The sequence below is a fragment of the Alosa sapidissima genome, chromosome 3, assembly GCF_018492685.1.
Source record: "Alosa sapidissima isolate fAloSap1 chromosome 3, fAloSap1.pri, whole genome shotgun sequence".
Lineage (NCBI taxonomy): Eukaryota > Metazoa > Chordata > Actinopteri > Clupeiformes > Clupeidae > Alosa > Alosa sapidissima.
Window position 1 is genome coordinate 15,640,091 of NC_055959.1, and position 6,714 is coordinate 15,646,804.

Genomic DNA, 6,714 nt, shown 5'->3' on the forward strand with positions numbered 1-6,714 from the left:
TAGCAAGTACTACTCCAAATCTGTAGAAGGAAGGTTTACTATCTCCAGAGAGAACAGCATGGATCAGGTTTATCTGCAGATGAACAGCCTACAGAGTGAAGACACTGCAGTGTATTACTGTGCCAGAGAGACACTGTGACAGAAGTGTCTGCAAGATGTCCAAAAACCCACATGGTGAAAATAGGGGCACTGAACCATGACTGTCCTATAGAAAAAATACTGTTTTAGCATTTTGCTTTGCTTGCCATACTATGTCTGAACAGTAGGTGGAGTAAAAGAGTCAGAAGAAGGACACACTCCTAAAACCAAGGGGGACAGAGCCTTTGCAGTAGTAGCAGTCCCCAGACTCTGGAACTGGCTCCCCCTCCACATCCGTGCAACCAAGTCATATTGCATAGTGTCCCCTGGCTACCTTTTTATATGTTCTCTTTTTTACATTATTTTAACTCCTTCAGTGTAGCACATTATACAAAATGGGCAATAATATAAATAAAATGAAGACAATACATACAAAACATGTCCACAGTTTTAAAGAGACATACAAAAACATGTCATAAACAGATAATCATTCATGCCTTGGGGATGTACTGTTTTGAGGTTAAGATCACAAATCACTGCAAGTGTTCTTCCAATTTATGTGCAACCAATGTCCTCCTTAAATAAATTCAATGGATTATTTCATTCAATGTACATGGTGATTGGGTAAAATAACTTAATGCACATAGAGGGGTCTCTGCTTCACACCGAGGCTGCATTAGCACCTCAAATGTGCATTAACTTCTAGCGCCATATCATTCATTATCTCATACTCAGCTGACACAGTATGTATTACTCAGAGATATGTCAACCAGGACATTTTAATGTTGTGTTTTGCAATTAACATTCAAAATACAACCAAACAAACATTTAAAATACAACCAAAGTCAATAGGAGGTGCTCATTTAAGAGAGCCTAAAGAGGGGATAGTCGGCATGTAAAGTATTTTACTTTGTTAGTTGGCGTAGTCATATTTTTTGAACAATTACTACACTAATGACTTTAATGGCACGTGTCTCCAGCTCTGTTGTCTTCCCTTCCCGCGTTCCTCCTCCTGATATAAAGCTGCTTGTGGCTTCAGTTCCTCAGAAGCTCTTAGACTCTGGAGAACTCAGAGGAGCAGTTCAGCTTCCACTGTAACCATGACGACTGCATCTCTACTGTTGCTGCTGGCAGCCGCTACCTGTGAGTAAAAGATTAGTTTCAACCAATATTCACACATATACATTTCTCTGTCACTAATGCCCTGGCCACCCCTCTACAGGTGTCCTTGGTATTGAGCTCATCCAGCCGAGTAATATGGTTGTGCAACCAAGGGAGTCATTCTCCATCTCCTGTAAGATCTCAGGGTACTTGGTCACTAGCTACTGTACAAACTGGATACACCACCCTGCAGGGAAAACGATGGAATGGATTGGATGGATCTGTGGTGGTGGAGACAGTGATACTATAGGCTCATTAAAGAGCAAGATAAGTTTCACCAGAGACACCGGCACTAACACCGTGTTTTTACAAGGGAAGAACTTTCAGACTGAGGACACTGTGTTTGAAACCCCACACTATGACAAACATGCTACTTCCTCACACAAAAATTTCAAATCTGTTGTGCCCCTTCTCCAACACAAAAATGGCCTTGAAATAGCAACAGAAAGTCATCAGCTTCTTGCTTTGATTGAGTGACGTGTTAGTTAGTTAGTGTGAAGTTTCAATTTGAGCTGACAGAGTTTAGTTAGAGTGTACTAATCTGAATGAGACGACATTCTGTCATGCTGATTCAAAATGTTATTTTTCTTGAACTCAAGAGCAGGGAGATGTAGGACAACCATATGCAAAATATACTTAAGTGAGAAATTTGAAATACAGTATGTAATAGTGATGCGTGTTTTTGTTCCTGACACACACGCACATGCCTCACGCACATGCAGATGCCTCATTTGTTGGCTTCCAGCCGATGGTTAGGCCTACAACAGTGGAGAACACCATTACAATGAGCCGCTGGGTCACTTAAATAATAAAATAAAACTAAAGAGGAACCCACCACACTTTTGTCAACATGGAGTACAAGTGACCAGGGAGCAGTCACCATGCAGGCTGCTAAAAGTAATGACAACACTTTCTGACCTGAAAGACATTAGTCATGACAGGGGAGAGTAATAAACGTAGCATACCTGCCAGCAGTCCTTTACAAACCAAAACAGATCCAGTGCACAGGTGAGCGAATCTAACAATGCTGGAGTGCTGCAAGACGTGGTACTACTTGCCCAAACTGTGAGCCTGTGGCGCCATAGATATTAGAAAGCTAGATACCGCATTGTCCGTCGAGTTCTATTAGGTGGCATTGTAACCGCGGTCGCCATATTGCTGGGGGCAACACCTTTACTGTCTATGGGCAACACTTGCCTGCAATCAGAGACACCCGTCTGATTTCCAGTCAGTCACATGCTCCTCCATCGGCCTCCAGTGATTGTTGCCCCCACCAAGATGGCGTCGCTTTTTGTTTTGTTCTGGAGCCCAATGCGGTATCTAGCTTTCTAATATCTATGTGTGGTGCAGGGGTGACACACTCAACAGACCAATCCCCACATGGCCTTTCTTCTACCCCTTTATAAGGCCTTAACAGCCTTTTCAGGTGCAAGCAATTAAGCAGAGAGGGCGGGGCGGGGCAAAGAGAAAAATATAATTGCTACCAATCTGGTTCTAAGCAGTCCATCCTGCTACATTTGCTTTTGACACAACGTCCCAACTTTTTCTGATTTGAGGTTGTATTACTCTCTCTGAAACATGGAGGTGAATGGTGGTGGCCACTGTCCTCTAATTTTACAAACCACATTTAGGGTTTTACTGACAAGCAAACCTACAACCCCAAATCAGAAAAAGATGGGATGTTGTGTAAAATGCAAATAAAGTAGAATGTGAATGTAATGTAATGTAAACCTACCCTGTCCCTCCTATTAGGAAGAAGCCATGCAAAACCATGATTCCTCTCAGTGTCTATATATTCAGCCATAAATACACACACTCACTGACTCACACACAGCTAACAGACATGAACTTAATTATTGTATCAACCTTGCTGGCTGTCTACTTAACAGGTGTGGAGCCAATTTTCCACAATGCATAGAAAGACATTAATGCAAGCACATTATTTTTTTAATTTTATGTTTCATGTTTTTTTTAAGGTGGACATGGTCAGACACTGACTGAATCTGAACCAGTGGTCATCAGTCCTGGAGGATCTCACAAACTGACCTGCACAGCATCTGGGTACACATTCAGTAGCTACTATATAGCTTGGATCAGGCAGGCTCCTGGGAAAGGATTGGAATGGATCGCAAGCATGTACACCTCTTCATACATCTACCACTCTCAGGCTATTCAGGGTCGGTTCACCATCTCTAGAGATGACAGTATTAACCAGGCATATCTGCAGATGAACAGCCTGAAGACTGAAGACACAGCTGTGTATTACTGTGCCAGAGAGTCACAGTGGCAGAGGAGGCTCCAAGGCTGAACAAAAACCCTGCTGCTCATTACACCACATACCCGGCATTAAACTAAAACATTAAAGTTCATCACTTATTCACCTTGAGGACATTATATTTTTGAAAATGTCATAAATCAATTATATTGTGTTTATGTATTGCTTGTACTAGTTATAATCATGCATATCATTTTATTATCTCACAAAAATATTGTCTTATATAAAAGCTTTTTGTTTGCTTGTTTTTGAGAATCAACTAATGTGAAACTAAAGTGATTAAAATGGCCAAAAAGCAAATGATTCATAGAGAGGTAAATGTGTGGTCAAATTTGTGAGAGATTATGTTAGAGCTGATCAATAAATATTGCCAAACTATCCAAAAATGAATATGGATGCAATGTATGAAGATTGCAAAATCACCGTAGTTTCTGGATTGCCTTTACTATAGGAACACTTTAACAAGGAATAATCTGAAGCAAGTGATTCCTGCTTCTTCTGTTGTTTAACTTTGTTCACACTTAATTGTAGCTTGTCAGATGATTTAAACTGGCCAAGCCACATACCTATAAACTGAATATATGAGGCTTGGGGGCTGTCACAAGTTTGTTCAAATAATTTCCACAACAAGCTATTTTTGTAAAGTCAATATAGGGTATAGTCTATCTCATTCATAGCATAGCTTGTCATACGCAGACTTACTCCTCATATAAACAGCAGCTGTACCTGTACAAAAGATCAACTCCCATCAGCTCAGCTCCAACAAAGACTATGATCCCTGCATCTCAACTCTCTCTCAAGCCTCTTGTGAGTGTTGGAAAGTAAAAACAAACGGGAGACAAAGTGTATGTAATCTTAATAATATTTTTTTACAGGAGTGAGGAGTGATTTTGTTCTAACTCAACCAAGTTCCATGATGGTGAAGCCGGGTCAGACTCTGAGTCTCACCTGCAAAGTTGCTGGTTATTCACTGACAAGTACAGTACCTGTTGTTGTACATCATGGATACGGCAGCCTGCAGGAAATGCACCGGAGTGGATTGCACTTATATGCCACAATGGGAGCACATATTACAGTGATAAACTGAAAAACAAGTTCAGCATCTCCAGAGACACCTCCAGGAGCACTGTGTCTCTACAGGCCCCAAATCTACAGGCTAAAGACACAGCTGTGTATTACTGTTATCACTGACCGATATCACTGATGTACAAACTATTGGCAGACCAGTACAAAAACATGAGCTACTTATTCCACAGTCAGCCCAAAATCATACTTTTAATCTAAAAACAGTGTTATGCAACATACAGTGCTGCCCAGGGCAATGACTGGAATGGTTGTGTAGATATGACACTTACATACTTAAAAAGGTGAATTGAGGCAAACTTACTAATAAATAATCCTATGTTTGTTTAAGGCCAACTAAATAATATGCCACACTGACCAAACTGCAATTGAGGATGTGATGAATCTAAATAAAATGTATGCTACCTACCTATCTTATAGGATACCACCAACTTGGCAGTAACTATGAGGTCTGAACCCGTAATTGTTTATGAGTCCATAGGAGACAGTATGCAAATTCCACAACAGAGTCCCCCTATTTAAGCCCTCTAAGGTGACACATGCACAACCTTCAGCTAACAACAGTACAATGGAGATGAGGTCCATTCTCCTCTTCACCGTAATACTGACCTCAATAAAAAGTGAGTACAATTATGGAAAATACAGATAGTCTTTGGTGTAAATTGAGGGTTATTATGTTACCATGAATATTTACACTTGTTTTGGTCTTTTTTCACATTTAGGTATTAGCTGCCAAATCCGTCTGGGTCAGTCACCTGCTGAAGTAAAAAGACCAGGAGAGAAGGTCAAGATCTCCTGTAAAATAAATGGCTATTCAATGACGAGCTATAACATACACTGGATACGACAGAAACCTAGAGAGGCTCTGCAGTGGATTGGGAGAATGAACACGGGAAACAATGATCCTACCTATGCAGAGTCTCTGAAAGGCCAGTTCACCCTGACTGAGGACGTCTCCACCAGCACACAGTACTTAGAGGCCAAGAGTCTGAGAGCAGAGGACACTGCTGTTTACTACTGTGCTCGAGAGTCACAGTGACTGAAGCTGGTGAAGCAGCTGTACAAAAACCACAGACTCAAGATGACATGCAATTAAAAGGGGCAGCAGGGTTCAGTTGTTTGGGATATCATAGCTTGAAGGCAAGACAAGGAAAGTTTATTTATGTACCGCATTTCATACACAGGGGTATTTTAATCTGTTTTACATAAACAAAAGCAAAGGATAATAGTAAATAAAAGCATAAAAGGGTAATAGTTCAAAATAGTCTTACAAGTCCAATACATACAATGTGTTGTTACTGCAGCTGACCAGATATTGGAATATTCATATTCATACTCATATTCAACATTCATACACTCATACTGTCAATTGAGCATTAGTAAGATTATTATCACTACTATTAATTTGTAATGCAGTGACCTGAAAGCATACATTACATTACAACAATATATTGGTTTGCAACATGCCAAGGCAAAGCCATCATGTACAGTAATATGCAATATGTTCTTGTTTGTCATGGAACAGGGCCAGGGCTTTTTAGACAGGATTGAAAAGGGTGTTGTGGTTCTTCTTCCTTTTCGTATTTTGACCAAAGTATGACAAAGGTGTTTTATTGAGACTTCAAGAAACTATTTAAAATTGTGGAAATATGACCTCTTTAAAACTTTATGAAACAAGTGTTACAGCCCAGGCTTGCATAAGCAAAAACCGTGAAAGGGATGCCACCACCAAATGTAGTTTCAAGAAGGAAATTCATTCATCTTCAAACTTGAATATAACTGCATGGAAGAGGTTGTGTGTAAAAGAGAATGTGTGTGTGTGTCAAGAAGAGTGCAGCTAAGTGAGTGTTGGGCTGTGATTGTCTAAAGATGCGTGAGTGAGAACAATGTTTAAGTGTAAGTAAATGTAAACAATCAACCCTCGGCCTCCACACAGTCAATGCATTGGCCACAACAGAGACTGAAGGGGGTGCAGAGGATGAGTCATGGGTAATCATGCAGTGTAGAGTATGCATCAGTTCATGTTTGTTCATCATATGTTAGGTATTTTTGAGGCAATTTTGACTCTGCTATACAGGATATGGTAGAATGTGTGTGTGTGCATGTGTGTGTGTGAG

General features: G+C 40.5%; 2 protein-coding genes and 1 long non-coding RNA gene across 4 annotated transcripts in view; 2 read left to right on the forward strand and 1 right to left on the reverse strand.

The window, feature by feature from the left end:
• The window catches only part of LOC121704901, a 589,105-nt gene that overhangs the window by 308,753 nt on the left and 273,638 nt on the right, over positions 1-6,714 (forward strand). The window lies entirely within an intron of this gene.
• The window catches only part of LOC121704686 (immunoglobulin alpha-2 heavy chain-like), a 249,438-nt gene that overhangs the window by 9,681 nt on the left and 233,043 nt on the right, over positions 1-6,714 (forward strand). The gene's annotated exons all lie outside the window — the stretch shown is intronic.
• LOC121704723 lies at positions 840-2,410 on the reverse strand. 2 transcript variants are annotated; one of them, XR_006030627.1, is made up of 3 exons: positions 2,075-2,197; positions 1,943-1,997; positions 840-1,219 (listed from the first exon to the last, which is right to left on the reverse strand). It is a non-coding gene; the product is annotated as an uncharacterized LOC121704723 (long non-coding RNA). The 2 variants fall into 2 exon arrangements; XR_006030626.1 differs by lacking the exons at positions 1,943-1,997; positions 2,075-2,197 and adding an exon at positions 2,205-2,410.